Genomic DNA, 20,114 nt, shown 5'->3' with positions numbered 1-20,114 from the left:
ACAAACCATTGAAGCTTGGTTATTATATGGTTCACCTGTTTGAACAATCAACCACTCTGATGATGGTAGACATCAGGGTATAAGAAGACTAGGACTCAATTATAGAAATCTTCAGTGAGTGGAAATGGGTAACAGAGGCTTTGTAAATAACCACAACACAGAAGGTTTGAGTCAACAGTAGCAAAATGAGAGATTAAAACCTTCAGTGAAGTAGGTTTTTGTGTGTTAATTTTGCTTATTTGTCTTAAGCAAGTGAAAAAGTAATTTCTTGAAGTTAATGATAAGGACTCTGAAGACTGCAGACAATGCCTCTGGACTGTTAAATCTCTGAGATATGGGAGAGGAAGTTGCTATAATTTAAGAGGGACGTATGATAGTTGCCATTGAGGCAAACAGGTAGAGATTACACTGGGAAAAGAAGAGAACATGGAAACAGGATTAATGCAAAAGTTAAAATGTGCTGAGGACTACAGCAGATGCTTGAGGACTACAGCAGATGCTTGAGGAAGGTGGGAGTGTTACAAAGAAGAACCAAGTTGTGGTAGCTATAAGAACGCATAGGATTTGGCCAGAGAGAAGTGCATTTTCTTGGTGAACAGGGATAGCAGAGTTAAGATGAGGTGGGACTGAGTTCCCTAAACTCTGAATTATGTTGACGGCCCATGTGGAAATAGTGACCTGGAGAATTAAGTAGACAGAAGTCTTTGCTCTATATTCAACATTAATGATGTTGAATTGTTTGAGCATCTTCTAAAACAACAGCAACAATCCCTTTTCATAATTTGTTAGCAGGAAGAATAATTTAGTTTCTTGCATTTTCAATGTTCGTTGTTATGGCCATCACAGGGGCCACAAGGCTCAAGGCTTTCCATAGTGGACTGTCAAATTTTACCCCAGATGTTATGGAACTCAAATCAGTCAAACATTTTTAGGATGCTGACATCTTTGGACTTATATTTAAGAAAAGCTCATGCTCATTTAGTAACTTAATAAGAATTTAATGAGTCCCCTCTATGTCAATATTTTTATTCTAGTTGCCGATTTGAGTGATAAAATATTTTCAAGGGTGGAACTAACAGTCCAGTGATAAAATAATTAAGACCATAAACAGCAAATTAAAAATTAATTGATTTATTTAATTACAGTAATGGCAAATCTCACATGAAGATTTATGAAATGCTACAAAGATGTGTTACAGAAGAAGCTGGCCTAATGCGTGTGATGGCAGTGATTGGAGTAAAGGGGGAGAGGTAAAAGAGGGAAGTTTTTCATAAAGAAATAAAATTTCAGCTGAGAACTGAAAGTAAATCAGTTGAATTGCAGAGAAAGGAGAGAAGCAATGTATACTCCAGGTAAAAAAAAAAAAAAAATTGCATGCCACAAAGGCCCTCAGGTAAGTAAAACAAAACTTGGTTTATTTGAATATCTGAAAAAAGAAAAGTTTTCCTGGGGTATGCTGAACTAGAGAAAGCATGGCACTAATGTATCCTGTTATTATGCAATTCCCTTCTCTCCCTCTGCATGCAAATGCACACAATCGCTGAAGCTGAGTTTAAATTATTTCACTTTCAATCAGCTATCTCTGTCTTCTTTGGCCCAACATGATCAGTCCGTGTTTAAATTTTTCTAACAATGTTTCTGTGTTCTTCTCATTCTGAAGTGTTTGCATGAAAAGCCTCATATTTTTACTTACCTATTTGTCTTAACTATATCTAGTTCCCCACTCATGCTGTCACTGGAGGATTTTGATCATTTCCCGCATTTTAATGTACTGTCTTTGGCTTATGGCACATGCAGTTCTTTGCAAACACTGGGTTTTCAACTAATACTGGCCAAATTTGTGAATTGCCATTAATAATACATCTTAGATATATACAATACACATTTGATTATTCTCTCAACAAATGTTTGTGAGCACCATCTCTGTTAGGCACTATGGTAGGCATTTGGGATGCAATGAGCTTCTTTTCTTAGCAAGTAGATGTTCAACATCACAATTATAAGTGTCCAGTTAGAGGAATTGCAAATGTGTTTGCCTATCTAAGAACAAAATAGATAGGGAGGGACAATGATGTACAGTAAGGAACTGTAAGACATGAAGCATGAAGTAGAAACAAGCTCACTGCCTTATTGTGAGTTAAGGTCCTGTGAGTACACAAGGGTCTACCTATTTCCTTTCTTCAACAGATGCTTCTTGATGTATAGTATGTGTCATTGTTTTAAAAATAAGGGCTACACGAGTGAATGAACAAGTCTCACCCATAGGGAACTTGCATTATAGTTGAAGAAATCCTTAGCTGTGCCAAAATTGTAAGAATCCACGTTCTATTTCTTATTCATTGGGCCTATACTGGACCCTGCCAGCATCCACTGCAGAGGACTAAGAAATGATTCCAAAGAATGGAATAATGATTGCTAAAGATTTCAAAGTATTATGACTTAGCATACTGTTTCCTTCTCAATAGCTGCAAACACTGAAATAGTTTAACACTGACCTACAGAAAAGCAGAGTGCAGAATAGAAGGAAGAAGCAATCACTGAGTTGCTTTCTGTTTAGGGAAAGCTCTCAAATGTCATTCCCCACATGTCACAGTGGCTGGAGTGTGTTTTTCAAGCTTGCCCTTTGGGGCTGTTCTTTGTGACCTGAGAGTAACTACTGTTGTGTGTTGCTGGAGCTTTTTTGCCCCCTTAAGAGAACTATGACTCAAAGGCTTCTGTAATCTTTCTGTAGCAGAAACAAAGGTTTTATCTCAGAAAGGTTAAGATGGCAGGTAGGTAGTACGGTATTTGCTTAACCTACTCAACTCCAGAAATGCCACGGAAGATGTGTGAGCCTTTAAGTAAAGCTGAGCTTTTTCCAGTGCATGTGAGATGCCTCAAATGTAACATTTCATTAGGTTAAAAAAACAGTGAATGGTTTTGATTTCCCTGGAGCTATAAATGGAAATAGTCAATCTGGGTCATTATACTTAGTCTTTGAAAGCGAATATTTTCTCACTATGTCTACTCTTCCCTCCATATGATCTATACCTAAAACTATTTTAGGAGTTACAGGTAAACTAAAATTGATCTTGAGTTAGGCACAACTGAACTTGAATGTTCATGAGATAAAGTAACTAAAATCATCTGATAATGATATTCAGAGTCCACAGAGCTGCTCCTCTTTCATGGCCTAGTTTTGTTCAGTTCACTTTAGATATCTTGGAATCATTGTTACCTCAGTTCACCTTTGTCTCCTATTTTTGTATTTCCTTGATTCTTTTTAGTTTTATCTTCTGGCTCATATCAGGCAGGCTCGGCGGCTATTCATTATCTATTTATTTATTTATTTATTCATTCAATAAATATTGTGTGTTCTATGTTCTGAGTACAAGCAATATGACAATGAAGAAACTAGACAGAAATCTTTACTGTAATAAACCTTGTTATGTTACCTGTATTCGTAATCACCTTCATGTAATTTTATGTCCTACTCCTTGTAACCAGAATGAGGCTTTCTCTTACTTTTTTTTTTTTTGAATTTTCTTTTGATTTCTGCTATCTGCCAATACAACCTAAAAACTTATAACATAGACATTTAGACACTTGCTTTTTTTGTCTTTATTTTTACATTACACAATCTATTGCTTTATCAAGTTCTCTGAATAATTGGCCATCTGTGTATAGCACAAAATAACTGACAAAATACTTCTGGAAAAAAAGTATTGCCATTGAAAAACACAACCTTATGTTGGGATTTTCAAACTTCCTTTTTTGGAAAACTGTTAGAAAAATTCTCCTTTTTGTTTATTTTTGAAATGCTGCAGCAATTCTATTTGCTAGAATGTCAGGATAACATAATGACCCCTCTTAAACAAAAATTAGAAAGTATTGCCCATCCTCAGAAACATTCTTCCATTTAGAATCTTTACTAAAAGCCTTTGTTCTGGATAAGTTAAAGCTCAAAACTTGAGAAAAACCACAAGAAATAAAGTTATCAATGTCCATATAAGTACCATCTTCCTTTTTGATTTTGTTTTCTACTTCTAGATTTTGGTTTTGTGTTCCTTCAATTTCTTTCACTAGTAAACATAAACATATTATTGTATTTCAACACAACCTGTGAAATGTTTTATGATGCATTTAAGTCCTCTTTTAAAAATATGGGACTTATGAATTTGCAACTTCTGAATTTTTTGATTTTACTACTGGAAGACTGTAAACTATGGTTAGAAAGCAGTAGGGTAATAAAAAGCAATGCAAAAAGAAAGGGAGGTATAAATGATTATGTAACTTGATAAGTTAAAAAAGAATAATAAAAATGATAATAGTAGTTGCAACTGTGATAATCATTATTTTGAAAATAAGAACTGTAATACAAAATTTTTTAAATTAGAGATATATTTTTATTAAAAGTCAATAAAAAAGACCTCATGATCTGCTCACCTCAGCCTCCCTAAGTGCTGGGATTACAGGCATGAGCCACCATGCACAAATTTAGCAAAGAAATACAACATTTATTGTTGAAACAAATTCTTATAACATGGAGCGCCAACATGGCCAAATTATATAAAGATGACACAAATCTAGATGATTATGGGATTTAAAAAGCTTACATTGCATGTTGGTGAATCCACAGCTCTTAGTTCCTAAGTACAGTTAATACTACTAGCTAGAATCCCAGAAAAGAAATATTTAAAATCAGTGTGTTTGTTCTAAAGAACTATGTCAAAAATTTTAAAGCAGTAAATAAATCCTTTAAAATTGAGTTGTTATGAAAATCTGGGTGTGTGTGTGTAATGACAGTGTTGCTGCAATGAGAGGAGGGCGATATGTCTTTATAGTTTTATTCAGAAAACATGGAGTTGCAAATAAAACATGATTTTAGTCACAGAGAATCTCTCATATGTAAATATAACCTTGTAGATATGAATAATTAAATAAGTATAGCAAACTGATTAATCTATAAAACCCAGAGTGCTAGACTTGCCTCTTTTCAGCTTTGATGTCAGAAAATAAGCTCAAAATGGGCATTCTACTGCTTCATGCAAAGTGCTGGTTTCCAGAAGAAAGATACTCAAGAGTTATGTGCTCTATCTATTCATTTATAAATGGACATTTAGGCTACTTTCACATCTTAACTCTTCTGAATAATGTCACAGTAAACATGGTGTTGTGCAGCTATCTCTACAAGATTCTGATTCAAACAGTCAGATGGAGTAGTGGTTACGAGAAGTTGGAGAAAGGGGAAAATGAGTTGTTTTCAATGGTATAGAGTTTTATTATGCAAAGTGAATAAATTCTAGGGTTCTGCTATACAACATAATGCCTATAGGTAACAGTACTGTATTGCAAACTTAAAAATTTGTTAAAAGGGTAGATTTTTATGTTAATTGTTTTTACCATAAACAAATAAAAACAAAAGGGCATGAAGAAACTTTTGGAGGTGATGAATATGTTTATTAACTTTACTGTGGTGATAGCTTTAGGAATATATGCACATGCCCAATCTCATAAAATTATATACATTAAATATGTGTAGTTATTGTATATTAATTATACATCAATAAAGCTATTTTTGGCCTGGTGCAGTGGCTGACACCTGTAATCCCAGCACTTTGGGAGGTCAAGGCGGGTGAATCACCCGAGGTCAGGAGTTGAAGACCAGCCTGACCAACATTGTGAAACCCTGTCTCTACCAAAAATACAAAAATTAGCCAGGAGTGGTGGGGTGTGCCTGTAATTCCAGCTATTCAGGAGGCTGAGGCAAGAGAATCGCTTGAACCAGGGAGTGGAGCTTGCAGTGAGCCAAGATAGCTCCATTGCACTCCAGCCTGGGTGACAGAACGAGACTCTCTCTCAAAAACAAAAACAAAAACAAAAAACAAAAAAACAAAACAAACAAAAAAAACAAATAAAAATAGTTTATGAAAGTGACATATTTGAATGCATGCATGAACTTAATAGAAATGAACAAGACCATGAGAATAGACTAACATATGCCAATGAAATTTATGAATTCAGATGTGGGGGAAATCTAACTTTGAAGAAGGGACTTTGAAATTATCTTAAAATAAAACAGACTAGTAGAACAACTGTGTATGCTTTAGAGAAACCATAATTACTTTCAAATTATTGATGTGAAGAAGTTCAATTGATTTTGAAATCCATCTTCATAAAAAATTTTAACATAAGATTTTTAATGAAATATTACATATAAAGAAAAATTATAACCTGACACATAATTTAAAGAAATAAACTTAACCACATTTTGATTAATGGTAAGGATATCCCTGATGATAAATAATTTGTTTTTCTTTTTGCTATTTTTGCTACATACTAGTGTCAAATTTATCACTGAGGACAACTGGAAATAAAGTGAAAAGATTATTTAAACAACTTTGATCAGAACTACATTTAACCATTACAAAAATAAAATCTGTATAAAATTATGTTCATATAAACAAGCCCCAGTTTTTCCTTTCAAAAATATAAATATTTTTTGGAAGTTTTATATAATTCAATATTTAATGTCTTTTTTAGTATTTATTTTTCTTATAATGGTATCAATTTTAAGAAAATGTGATAAGTTGTGTTATTGGCTTTCTTATTAATGCCTCCAAATTCCTTTTATTTCAGTTAAGTCTTCTGTGTAAATATTACTTTTCATAGGGGTAATGATGTGAAAACTTTTGAGTAATGCTGAAACAGTGTATACTGTTTCTCAATTGTCTAGAAATAATAATTATATATGGGATACTAGATTGATTAGCAATGAAGAAATTATGTCAAAATACTTTTGTAAAGCCTTATAAAATAAGAATCTGAATCTTTTGGCAAAACCAAATGGAAATAAACAAACATTCACTTGTCCCAAGCCAAGTGAATATCTTTGTAGAAAGTTGCCGTGTAATAGGCCATGCAGACTTGGAGTCTGAATCTAAATATATTGAGATTTAAATAAAAGTAAAATACTCTATATTAAAGTTCTAAACAAATGGGCTAGCAAATTTCTTTCAAACAAGCTTGAATAAATGGATTCAGAGAATGAAAGAGGTTGTTAACAATTTTATCAGGAAGATAGAAATAAACCAAGACTGTCCTGACCAAACCAAGAAATAAGGTCACCCCAGCATAAATCAAAATAATAATAACAGTTAATTTACATCATGGTATACAAGACTGTTTTGTAGTAGAACGTCAAGACACCAGTCACACAATATGCTGTGTTCCAACAGGCACAAATCACAAAGAATTCAACCCAAATGGTTCCCCATTGTGCAAAGTGATAGACCTGTTCTTACTCTAAGGCAGGCACACTTCTGAGGGCTGTACATTAAATACTTTATTCTCAAAGAAGTCCTAAGGTAGGTGCTATTCTTAATCCATTCTTCAGATGCAGGAACAAAGAGAGCTTGAATATCCTGCCAGAGACACACAGATAGCAGTGGTGCTGTGATTTGAATACAGGCAATGTAACATTCTATGAATAAGCTATATTGACTCTCTATTAATATTTTTCTTCATTTTTTTTTATCAACGACCTGAGTATATGAAACTATGAGCTGTGCAGTGCCTTCCTAGAATTTATTCCTTTCAAATATTTTCCATGGCATTACTAGGAAATATGCATGCAAAATATACTCAGGTGATTTGAGAACATTTTACAAAGGACTACTTTGAAGCAACAGGTTTCTCACCTATGAAAATTTTAGTTTGAAAGGTGATTCGAAATAAACAAATCGCATGGTATATATTTTCTTAGAATTATTCTCTTCTATTTAGTATTCATGCTTTCTATTTCCAGACTCAATGAAGATGAAAGGAACACTCATGTTAAAAGATTCATACCCTCCCTCCTCCGGTCAGTTGAACAGAGCATACTTTTGAACTAATAGCACTCTCCACACGCTAAATGTGCTTACAATAAAATAAGTCCCTGAAGGAAGATTTTAAGTCAATCTTAGTTTAAAACTCAGGCCAAATGTGAAGTAAACAGGTTTGCTTATAATTCTTGAGCCTGTGTGTTTAATACTCATATTCCCCATAATTTGTTTACCAGACTGTTCTTATCCACAGATTAAATATGCAGATCACCCCAAGGGAAGAGTAGATGCACAATTGAAAGAAAGAATAACTGGTGAGAGAAGATGATACTATGCAGAAAACAGCAAATACCAGAAGTAAGAGTGAACATGTTTATAATTTGGGATATTTTTATGAAAGGTGTTCACTTCCCAAACCATTGTCATATTATTAAGACTTCAAGCTTATAAAGAAAGTATAATTTTATCTACTAGACATACTTCCTTTGAGTAAAGTACTTTCATTATTTAGAAGATATTCTGCGATTCCTAACCTAAATAAAAGCATATCAGTTCTGTCTGTATATAAATCCTTTTTCATATAAATCAAGTCAGATAACAAACAAGTATTTCTGTTTGTCCATTATTATATCACATAAAAAGGACAAGATGGATTTTTATTAACTCTGAGTGTATTTAGAATGGTTTGGCTTAGAATATAGATTAGATGGAATACCAGAAAATTACTCTGGATCACTAAAGAAGTATCTTCAGGGCCTTGAGAGGGATTAGCAGTCACACTAATGAGTGCCTGGAGAAATCCAGGGGCCTTAGGTGCTTGTCAAAGGAACATGCCATAATCAATCTTGGCAACCTTGAAAGAGAGAGACAAATAAGAAAGAGCCATGAAATTGCTTACTCCAGGAGACCTGACCTAGCATTAATATGTCATAAATAAAACAAAAATGGTTCCAACTAAGAATGTCAAATAATTATCACAGGAACTAATTATTTGGATTTTCAGGGATCAATTTTGAAGTCATGTTGCTTCTTATTCAGCAGCTCTGTGTAGTGGGCACCAGAGTGACTACAATAAAGATGCTTAACGTCTCCACAGGAAAGGACAGGAATCATCCAGCCTGCCCATAAAGTTCTATTGGAAGCCAGTGCTGTTTATTGTGTAGCACAAGCACACAATCTCTTCTAGAAACTCTTTAGAAAGCACTTACCCCACTGACTGTGACGGGACAGTCTAGCAGACTCTGTGCTATTACTGGGAGTTGTATTTCTTCAAAAGGCATTACTGTTTTTGGATTGTGAAATGCCTATTTTTAAAACATGGAAAATTCAGACAAAATACAGAAATAAGAAAGAATGCTGAAAGCACCTTGTACTAATAAGGAACAAATTCAATATTGGTACTTTTTCTCCAAGAGAAATAGAGCAATAGGACCTAATTTACATTTTATCCATTTTATTTAAATCTCTTTTTTTTGCAAAGACTCTGTGGGATTTTAACAAATTTTCAGTTGTAACCATAACAAGTAAATCTAGTGATAAATGTTATAATGAGGTAAGTTTCTCTACGTGTATTAAATGTGTTAAATATGCCACATGATCTAATAATCTTAATACTTTTAAAATGTAGCTAGCCATATACTTAAACCTGAGAGAATCCCTATTGCACATTGGCATACAATTAAAGGAAAAAACTATCATAAAAAAATTAATAATATACCTGATATAGAAAGAAAATGTTTTTTAAAAGTCAAAGAAAGTCAAAGTACTAGCAGTCCTAGTATGACAAAGATGTACACAAGTGTGGGATTTCATATCTCACTCTAGATAGCTATGATTTTATAAGGAATAACAATAATGTTATTTTAAAAAGTATACTTTTATAAATGCAAGTTAAATTTCATCAAATCCTAGTGTTTTGAGAGCATAGAATGAATAGTTTTAGGGCAACGTTTCTCAAGTAAAATTTCAAAGTTTGGTAGCTTGACATACATTTTGAATAATTTTATATGGCTACCGAACAAACACATAAAACTTTTGTAAATATCCCTCTATTCCCAGGTGCTTCTTTTAGGAAAATTACTTCATTGAATATTTGAATATTCTGTTGTATCTCAGAATAGTTATATAGTCATCCCTGTGAATTTTCAGCTCTGAAGATAAATATCACATATGACAAGCTAACTGATGGGGTCCTACTTCAGGATCAGTCATTTCACCCAGACTCTCAACAGCCTATATTGTGACAGAGAATCAAAAATGCATCTAAAGCCTACTATAACATCTTTGAAATAAGAAGGAAAAGACAAAAAACATATTTTTCAGCAGTGTTTTTCTTCAGGGACATGAAAGAGAGCCATAAGCATGCCCATTGTCACAACAATATGTGTGAGTTATGGCTCAGCCTGGGCTCACCATGCAGAATTATTAAATACTTTCATAACCTAGACGAAGGGGGGCAAGGGTAGGTATAGTTTGCATTAAAGGAATAAAATTAACAAAAATAAAGCTGTCTACAGAAAACATGCGTGTATGAGAGTGCCAGTCTCTATATAAATATTATTAGATATGTTTAATTTTATATAATGTAGATAAAAATAAATATAAATAAAATATTCATCAAGCATCTTAAGGGATCATCATGCACACGCTCAGTCTGGAAACCACTATATTACATAAGAGAAACGTATTCTGTAAGCACTAGCAGATTTTTATATCTAGCTATTGAATATATGTGTATATAATTTATGTATGTTATTTCAATTTAGCAGTATAAATCAGATTGACAACAAGATAACATTAGTGAGCATCTTTAATTTGTAGTAAAGGGTTAATAATTCTAAGTGTCTGGATATTTCCATGGGGTTCAGAGAGTTTTGTTTTGTCTTCTAAACAGTCATTGACTTCTTTATTCATATCGGTTATACTTTAATCTGCAAGGCAATCACAAGGCAGTTGGAAGTGTAATAGACTGGGTCTGGGTCTAGGTTCTAACTCTAGCTTTGCAGTTATTTTACCATTTATTTATTTATTCAACAAAAGCTCCAGCCTGGACACTGAGATACAGTACTAAATAAAACATACCACTGTTCTGACATCACAAGGCAATGAGCAATTCACTTCACAGCATTTGGTCTTATTTCCTTCATGTTTTCTTTCTACTAAATTCTGTATAGTTTTAGTGGCATATTCTTGGCATTTCAATTCCTGACATCTTGTGAATAGATATTTTTTTCAATGACTAAAATAATACAATGAAGTGGAGAACTTAAAGTATGATTAGAACCACTGTCTTAGTCTATTCAAACTACCTTAACAAAATACTTGACACTGAGTAATTAATAAACAACAGAAATTTACCGCTCACAAATTCACAAATCTGGAAATTCCAAGATCAAGTCTCCAGTAGATTCAGTGTTTAGTGAGGGATCATTTTGTAAAGATGCTGCCTTCAATGTGCGTTCTCACATCGCAAAAGGTGGCAACAAACTCCCCCAGTCCTCTTTTATAAGGGCATCAATCCCATTCACAAGGGCTCCACCTTTATGACCTAATAACCTTCCAAAGACCCCACCTCTTAATACCAACACATTAGGAGATTAGTTTTCAACATATAAATTTTGGAGAAACACAAACATTCAGACAGTAGCAATACACTTTCAGCACAAATGTTCTATAAAATTAGTTTTCATAAGTAGAAACAAACTCAAAGATTATCAGTAAATGTGCTTTTCTGATGCTAGGGGAGTTACATGATGCATATGTATATATATACAACACATATTAAAAGACGAGAGTTTCAAGGGATGTATATCTGCTCACTAAAAACATTCATAACAATTAAAATGTATTGAAAACCCAAACTGTATAAAGCCTTGTAGTTAGTACAGAATTTATAAAAAATATACCTCATCTTAAGATATTATCAACAAATCCATAGAGTTAAAGGAGAATAATTCCAGATGTTATGTTTGGAAAATCCATCATAACATAATTTTTTATTCACTTCCCTGGAAGGATTTTTATCTGGTTCGAGTAAACCTCTTTGCAGAAATCTGAATTGCTTTGCCAAATTAAATTTTTCAAGTTTAGTTCTAGAGGAATGCAATCAAGTAACAGCTCTAGTTTCAAAATAAACACTTTGGCTCAGTTTTTTAAAAAATATTTCATTTGGGTAGTTCTGAGTTAAAAGAAAAGATACGCAAATTCACAGAAGACTATGTGTTTCTGAATTCTACAGCTAAACATGTGAAAAGCATGTAGGCCACTTATAATTAGGTTAACATCTATTTGCTTATTTATTGTTTTAAGGGGAGCTATGAGGCATGCAATAACCTTTGATGGTAGACTGACCATGATATGAATAGTAAAATTGTATCGAACAACATGCTCAAATTTTATGTCAACAGGGAAGCCATGTATATTTATATTTGTGTGTGTGTGTTTGTGTCTATAGTAAGTACTGTCTTTCTCTGTTTAGGCATACCTATATATTTTACCATTCATATTTATAAATACAAGTAGAACTCTATTTGCCTATAAATACATATACATAAGGCTCTTCTATCCAGCACGCTTATTGAGATTTCAAAGGAAATGCTACTGAGAATAGAATTTCAAAGTGAAATGCATTATAACACCAGTGTACCCATTTGGAAGCAAAAGTTGAAATAGTTCAACACTGAGCAGAATCTCGATATTATATGTCTTACATCTAACTTCTAATTTGTTCACCACCAGTTATTGACATCTCCATAATTCTCATTCCATTCTATAAAACCCAAGTGATATTTTTAGTAAAAAAGTATGCCTAATTTAACTTGATATTAACTACAATGACTCACAAACCTTTTGGGACAGAAGAAGCAACTTGTAGCTAGTATGTATGTGTGTGTGGATGGATGGATAGATTGATAGATGATAGATAGATACCTTGACTACAACTCAGATATTCTACTGATTCTATTGTTATTGAGAGAGCTCAAGCATCTATTTGAAGCAAGTACTCAGAAAAACATTAGGAGGTAATTTCCTTACCTGAAGGAAGATGTAAGATTTTTAAAAGTTTAACAAGCTTAATAAGCTTAAAAATCTTATCAAGTTATAGTCCATCTTACTTAAAAAATACTTTTATGCATATTTGAATGTATTCTGATTAAGATAATTAGAATTAAAATAGGATTAAAAGAAAATGTGTCAAGCATCTATATTTTAAAACCAAGTATTTCAGAAGGTAAATTAAACTCTCTCCCATTACATATCTAATCTAAGATGATTATAAAAATAAATAAAAACCAGATTTAGATATATCTGAAAGGTAAATATTTTGAACAACAGATTTCTTTCAATATATGATAACATAAAAATATACTTTATTTCACAAATTTAAGCAAGTTTGACATGTCTATGTACCAATTATTGGGCTTGTCATATTTAACACTATTGTGATCACAACAAAGATTCCATCTTATAGAATCTTGCCATTTCTAGTTGAATAAAAATACACAACTACTCAAGGAATCACTCTAGTCAAAATAACAAGGAGAGGAGATGTACAACTTTATATGAAAAAAGAATTGTGTAGTGTAGATAAAACATCAAATTATGGTAAAATATTTTCAATTACTACATCATAAATACTCATTGAATTTTCAAGAAAAGATTTTGAAAAGGAAGCTGTTTTTAAAAATTCAAATCTGGAATAAAAACTCTAGATTTCAACAGATTTGGAATTTCAGGAAGGGAGGCTGTGTAGGTAAAATGTGTTAAATGGAGAAGTAATCAAAGAAAAACTAATTTAAAAGGGTTTGTTAAAAATATGAAGTTGATCATCCACAAAATGAAAATACAAATGGAAATAGAAATTTGAAAGAACAACCATAATTAAACTAGAAATGGCAGAGGATAAAACAAAAATGCAGAAACAAGCATAATAAACAGAATACATGAATTAAGAAGACAGAGCTCATGTCAAATATATTTGTGTGTGTACATAATAAATTCCTTATTTAAGATGTCAAAGATTCTTAACCCAGAGACTTAAAAGGCATCATTTATAGCTCCTTCTTTCTTATTCTCCACCAAGTGTATCATTAATCCTTACAGATTTTCTTCACTTAAATATTTAACACATGTGCATTTCTCCACACCCACCTCTTCTAACTTATTTTGAGATTTTTTTTTTTCCTGCAAAACTGCAATAGACTTGCTAACTGTTTTGTATCAAAGGTGACCCGGCATTTATGGGTTCAGCTTCCGATGCACAAATGACTGCCTATTCTTTCCTCATTATATCACTAAAACCATATAATATGCTTAATCTGTGAAACTAAAGTTGAACGGTTGAACCATGAAATGTTGCATCATCTTGCTTATAATTTAAAACCCAGGGACTTTAACAAATTTAGGTAACAGTCTGGTGATCAAGTAAAGCCCTATTAATGGATGGGATTCGTTTGGATCATTCAGGTTGCAAAGACAAGTTTGCTGAGTTTTTGTTTCTGGAGATTTGAATTAATATACATAGGAAAGATAACCAAACAGTAAATGCAATGTTATTAAACCATAGTTTTCAGACACAGTTTCTTCTGTGCTTTGTTATACCTCTTTATTTCCATTGAGGGTTCTATACCTCTCTTAATGGTTAGGAAATAAAAAAGATTTCCAGCTCTTAGAATAATTTATTTTCTCATAATATGTATTGTCAACAACAACAGTCCTAAGCCTCAGAGCATAACTAACACTTTGATACAGCCCAGCTTTGTTCCTTTACAGTATAAAGTTCAAGATTTATATTAAGAGGGACATCATGTACTTTTCTGTCCAAAATAAATTTATTCATGTGTATATGACTATGTTTGTGTGTTAGGTTTCAAAGCAGTTTTGAAAGAAAATTGCTACTTTTCTAATTTTAATTCATGACAATCCTATATTCAAAGAGTTCTTTGAAATAACATATTGAAGAAAGTAAGCTACCTGCTTACTGTGAATAAAAATAAAATAGTTCTAAGAGGGCAGAACATGCCCCATAACAGTGTTCGTAAATGATATTAATTTAAAATATAGTATAATTTACTATATTTTAAGGAAATCATGATTACCGTGTTTATCATGGACCCTCTTTGGGGAGTTTAATTAAGAAAGTGACGGATGATATATTCAGAAAGGAAGGCTGGTGTTGTTTGGGTAGTCATTCCATATTCCTTCCACTTGCCTTAGTTATGTAAACAGCTTCAGTGAATAGATCTCATCTACCAAATGAAAAAAAAAAGTATAAAAAAGAAAACTTAAGAATTTTTTTCTGATTAAATAATTAGTTTGGTATTTTCCCCATGACAAATGTCCCTACTAAGTGCCCATATTACCTTTCCATTACAAATATTAATAAATAACCTAGATTTTAAGGCTACTCTCAAATATGTACATAATAAAAATGATACAGAAGTTTAACAGCATATGAAAATACGTATGAGCACAAGAAAAAATATACATGCTATATAAATAGACAAAATTGTGTCTGTCTGTTATCTAAACACATCATTCTGGGGAAAGCCCTGGAAGAATCACATATGTACCATTGTTTGACCTTTACTGCTACTCGTAAATAGTACTTTTTACTATTACTAGTAAATCATTTACTATTACTAGTAAAAAGTGAATGTTTCTTCATCATCTCCTTGGATTCAAGGAAAACACACAGACACACACAAATGAAGAGAATTGTTCTAGTAGTGCAGACCACATTTTAAAAAGCTGTTTTATATTTCCTAGCAAATCAACTCTCTTGTGTTGAGATGACACCAGAAGAGGAGGAAATGCACAATAGTTTTTTTAAAAAAATAAAATCGTGTCCATGTGTTCCTAGAGGAATTATCTCCTATTTGATGAGATGATTTCCTCTAATTGAGAGTAAATTTTACTAACTCCACGATGAACCAAATCTAATAGCGAAAGTTTAGCTTTCCTCTCTCCCCTATGACTAGATCATAATCAATATCTACCTAATAGAAATAGTGACAAAATTGAATTATCGAATGCTACAATAGCCTTGTAATATTTCTTAATATTCACAATGGGCTTTGAATGTACAACACAACAATTATGAATTATAAACAATTATAAACAATTATGAAGATGTGGTTTAGAATAGTCAGTTAGTGAAACCCAAAAATAGGAGAAATAAATGTGTTAGTCTCTTGACTTGGCTCATATTTTAAGACCTTAATAGAACACTAATCTGATATTTAAAAACTGCCAAAGGAAGTTTTTAAAGATACCACCTAAAGCCTGAGAATAAGACATTAATATTCTGAGTTGAAAAAAAAATCACGATAATCCTTTTTAAATACCTTCAGTATTCATTCAAATCTCTGTTTTTCTGAGGCCTAAGGAGAAGAGTTAGAAGTAGCATAATGCCTTAGATTCTCCCCAAACAAGACTCTTATAGGTAAGAGGCCCAGCAATGTTGCTGTTTTGTGAGGTTGCCAAGCAACCAACCCCCCTGCTCCACAGTGGAGCCTTCTGAATGCATTAGTGTCAAGATCAACTAGCCTGCAGAACAATTACAAAGACAAAAAATGAAGACAAGAAATGAAAATGTAGGTGAAGTACCCCATGGAGTAAAAGAGCATTTGGATGTTACAGAGAAAAACTGTAAAATACCTCTCCTTATATCTTTTCTTTTTTTGGAAGGTATTTTTATTTTTATTTTATTTTATTTTATTTTTTATTATACTTTAAGTTTTAGGGTACATGTGCACAACGTGCAGGTTTGTTACATATGTATACATGTGCCATGTTGGTGTGCTGCACCCATTTAAGATTAGGTATATCTCCTAGTGCTATCCCTCCCCACTCCACCCACCCCACAACAGGCCCCAGTGTGTGATGTTCCCCTTCCTGTGTCCATGTGTTTCATTGTTCAGTTCCCACCTATGAGTGAGAACATGCGGTGTTTGGTTTTTTGTCCTTATGATAGTTTGCCGAGAATGATGGTTTCCACCTTTATCCATGTCCCTACAAAGGACATGAACTCATCATTTTTTATGGCTGCATAGTATTCCATGGTGTATATGTGCCACATTTTCTTAATCCAGTCTATCATTGTTGGACATTTGGGTTGGTTCCAAGTCTTTGCTATTGTGAATAGTGCTGCAATAAACATATGTGTGCATGTGTCTTTATAGCAGCACGATTTATAATCCTTTGGGTATATACCCAGTAATGGGATGGCTGGGTCAAATGGTATTTCTAGTTCTAGATCCCTGAGGAATCGCCACACTGACTTCCACAATGGTTGAACTACTGTACAGTCCCACCAACAGTGTAAAAGTGTTCCTATTTCTCCACATCCTCTCTAGCACCTGTTGTTTCCTGACTTTGTAATGATCACCATTCTAACTGGTGTGACATGGTATCTCATTGTGGTTTTGATTTGCATTTCTCTGATGGCCAGTGATGATGAGCATTTTTTCATGTGTCTTTTGGCTGCATAAATGTCTTCTTTTGAGAAGTGTCTCTTCATATCCTTTGCCCACTTTTTGATGTGGTTGTTTGTTTTTTTCTTGTAAATTTGTTGGAGTTCATTGTAGATTCTGGATATTAGCCCTTTGTCAGATGAATAGATTGCAAAATTTTTTTCCCATTCTGTAGGTTACCTGTTCACTCTGATGGTAGTTTCTTTTGCTGTGCAGAAGCTCTTTAGTTTAATTAGATCCTATTTGTCAATTTTGGCTTTTTGTTGCCATTGCTTTTGGTGTTTTAGACATGAAGTCCTTGCCCATGCCTATGTCCTGAATGGTATTGCCTAGGTTTTCTTCTAGGGTTTTTATGGTTTTAGGTTTAACATTTAAGTCTTTAATCCATCTTGAATTAATTTTTGTATAAGGTATAAAGAAGGGATCCAGTTTCAGCTTTCTCCATATGGCTAGCCAGTTTTCCCAGCACCATTTATTAAATAGGGAATCCTTTCCCAATTTCTTGTTGTTGTCAGATTTGTCAAAGATCAGATAGTTGTAGATATGCGGCATTATTTCTGAAGGCTCTGTTCTGTTCCATTGGTCTGTATCTCTGTTTTGGTACCAGTACCATGCTGTTTTGGTTACTGTAGCCTTGTAGTATAGTTTGAAGTAAAGATCTCAATAAAGAAAACTTTATCAATTACAAAAGTCACAAGCATTGTTGGGCTATAAGGAAAATCGGTGATCTTTTTGTATTGCATCTGGCAACCTCTGGTGTGACAAAGAAGATATTTGGGTTTTGTTTTGCTTCTTTTAAAATGCAGTCTTGTATGTTGTAGAAACTTTGCAGAAATGATTTCTGTGATCATTAATATGGTTTAAAATGATATATTAAGGAAGAAACTAGTCTATGGATTAAACAGCCACTCTATTCCTTTGCTTCTTAAGTTTTTTAACCTCTCTGGTGCTATTAAGCAGGGGACCATGCACATCAAGTGACAGTAAAGTAAAAACCAATCATATCCAAAGTCTGAATCATATCCCAAGTCTTGTTTTATCTATAAAACAAGAAGTTTGGAAGAGATGTTCTCCAGGTTCCTTCCAGCCATTTTCCACTCTTCTAGCCTACTATAATTTCTCATTTTACATTTTCCAGAAGTACTTTTTTTCTCATACCAGTAGTTCTCAAACTGAAAGATGGTCTCCATTTAAAGATCATAAAACAAATTATCAAAATGTTCAGTGTTAATTTTTATTATTATAACCACAAAAATAAATAAATATTAATACATATTAGATATATGTAATAGCTCACTAGGGTTGCTATAATAAATTATTATATACTTGGTGGCTTAAAAATAACATATATTTATTTTTTCACAGTTTTGAGGTTGGAAGTCTAAAATCAATGTATTGACCTTGTTAGTTTCTTCTAAAGGCTTTAACAGAGAATGCATTTTACCCCTTTCTAATTGCTAATGGCTTTTACTATTCCTGGGTCCTTGTCTCGTAGATACATCACTCCAATCTTTACCTGCATCTTCACATAGCTTTCTAATTTGTGTCCTGATGTGTCTCAAATATCTTTATTCTTTCTTTTATTAGGATTCTGTTCTTTAGATTTACAGTACACCCTAAATCCAAGATGATCACATATCAAGATCCTTAATTATATCTGCAATGACTCTATTTCAAAATAAGGTTACATTCACAGGTATTGAGAGTTAAGGCTTGTAAATATGTTTCTGGGAGTAGAAAATTTACTACAGTATGATTTCCTTAATACTTTACTTTATTATACAATTTGTAGAAAAAAATCAGTATAAGAGAGAAGTACTAGCAAAACTAGCAGGCAATAAGCTTCATACTGATATTTTAATATGATAAACAATTTTGCTTTGCTTTAATATATAAACAATAAAGTCTCTGATGCTATTATATAGATAACTTATTTTTCTATTATGACTTCAACATGGTGCAGAGAATAAGGTTTCTAATAATTATATTTTAGGAAGTGATAGCTCATACTTTAAAATCTCCCAGAGAGCAGTTGTGAATGCTTGTATAAATTAGACAAATCTTGGTAACACTCTAAAACTGTCTTTTTCTATGATGAGAAGGTTAGCATTGCAACATATGTAATTGTCCATTGAGAACCAATAATAAATAAATGTCTGCATTGTTATCATGATCTATACAATTGATGGCCTAAAGCAAATTTTTAAATATGAAGAAAAAATCTGCATCTTTTTATACATTTAACATATCAAATTGTTCTCTTCGCTTTACAAATTCATGTGGTAGATATTATTATCCTTATTTTGGATGAAACTGAGGCATATAAAAATTATATAACTTGTACAAGATCTCAAAGCCTGTATTTGTCTTGAGTGCTATAGAACCAGATAGTTTTGTTTTGTTTAATTGGGTATACGTACACCTTTGTGGTATCTAGCTCAACTGTTGTAAAGTCATTGCCAATTGTATTGGTTAGGGATCTCCGAAGAGACAGAACCAATAGACTATATAGAGGATAGATAGAGAAATAGATGATAGATAGATAAGAAGGGATTTATTGAGGGAATTCTCTCATAAAATTATGAAAACTGAGAAATCCATTGATAGGTCGTCTGCAAGCTGGAGAACCAGGAAAGCCAGTAGCGTGGCTAAGTCCAAGTCTGAATGCTTCAGAACCAGGAAGGTGATGATCGAACTTTCAGTTTGAGGCCGAAGGCCTGAGAACTCTGCAGGCCACTGGTACAAGCTGTGGATACCAAAGGCCAGAGAACTTGGAGTTCTAATTCTCAACAGCAGGGAAGAAGAGAGTCTCAGCTCCAGAGACAGATGGAGAATT

The 20,114-nt window shown here is 33.1% G+C and overlaps 1 long non-coding RNA gene across 1 annotated transcript; it reads right to left on the bottom strand.

Moving 5' to 3' along the window:
* Positions 1–6,158: 6,158 nt before the first annotated feature.
* On the bottom strand, positions 6,159–16,431 carry LOC134740248 (uncharacterized). The gene is made up of 4 exons (XR_010127570.1): positions 16,151–16,431; positions 9,014–9,109; positions 8,532–8,658; positions 6,159–7,403 (listed from the first exon to the last, which is right to left on the bottom strand). It is a non-coding gene; the product is annotated as an uncharacterized LOC134740248 (long non-coding RNA).
* Between the last annotated feature and the right edge of the window lie 3,683 nt (positions 16,432–20,114).

The sequence above is a fragment of the Pongo pygmaeus genome, chromosome 9 (genome assembly GCF_028885625.2).
Source record: "Pongo pygmaeus isolate AG05252 chromosome 9, NHGRI_mPonPyg2-v2.0_pri, whole genome shotgun sequence".
Lineage (NCBI taxonomy): Eukaryota > Metazoa > Chordata > Mammalia > Primates > Hominidae > Pongo > Pongo pygmaeus.
Note: the sequence above shows the minus strand (reverse complement) of the source record. Positions and strands in the feature narration are given on the sequence as shown.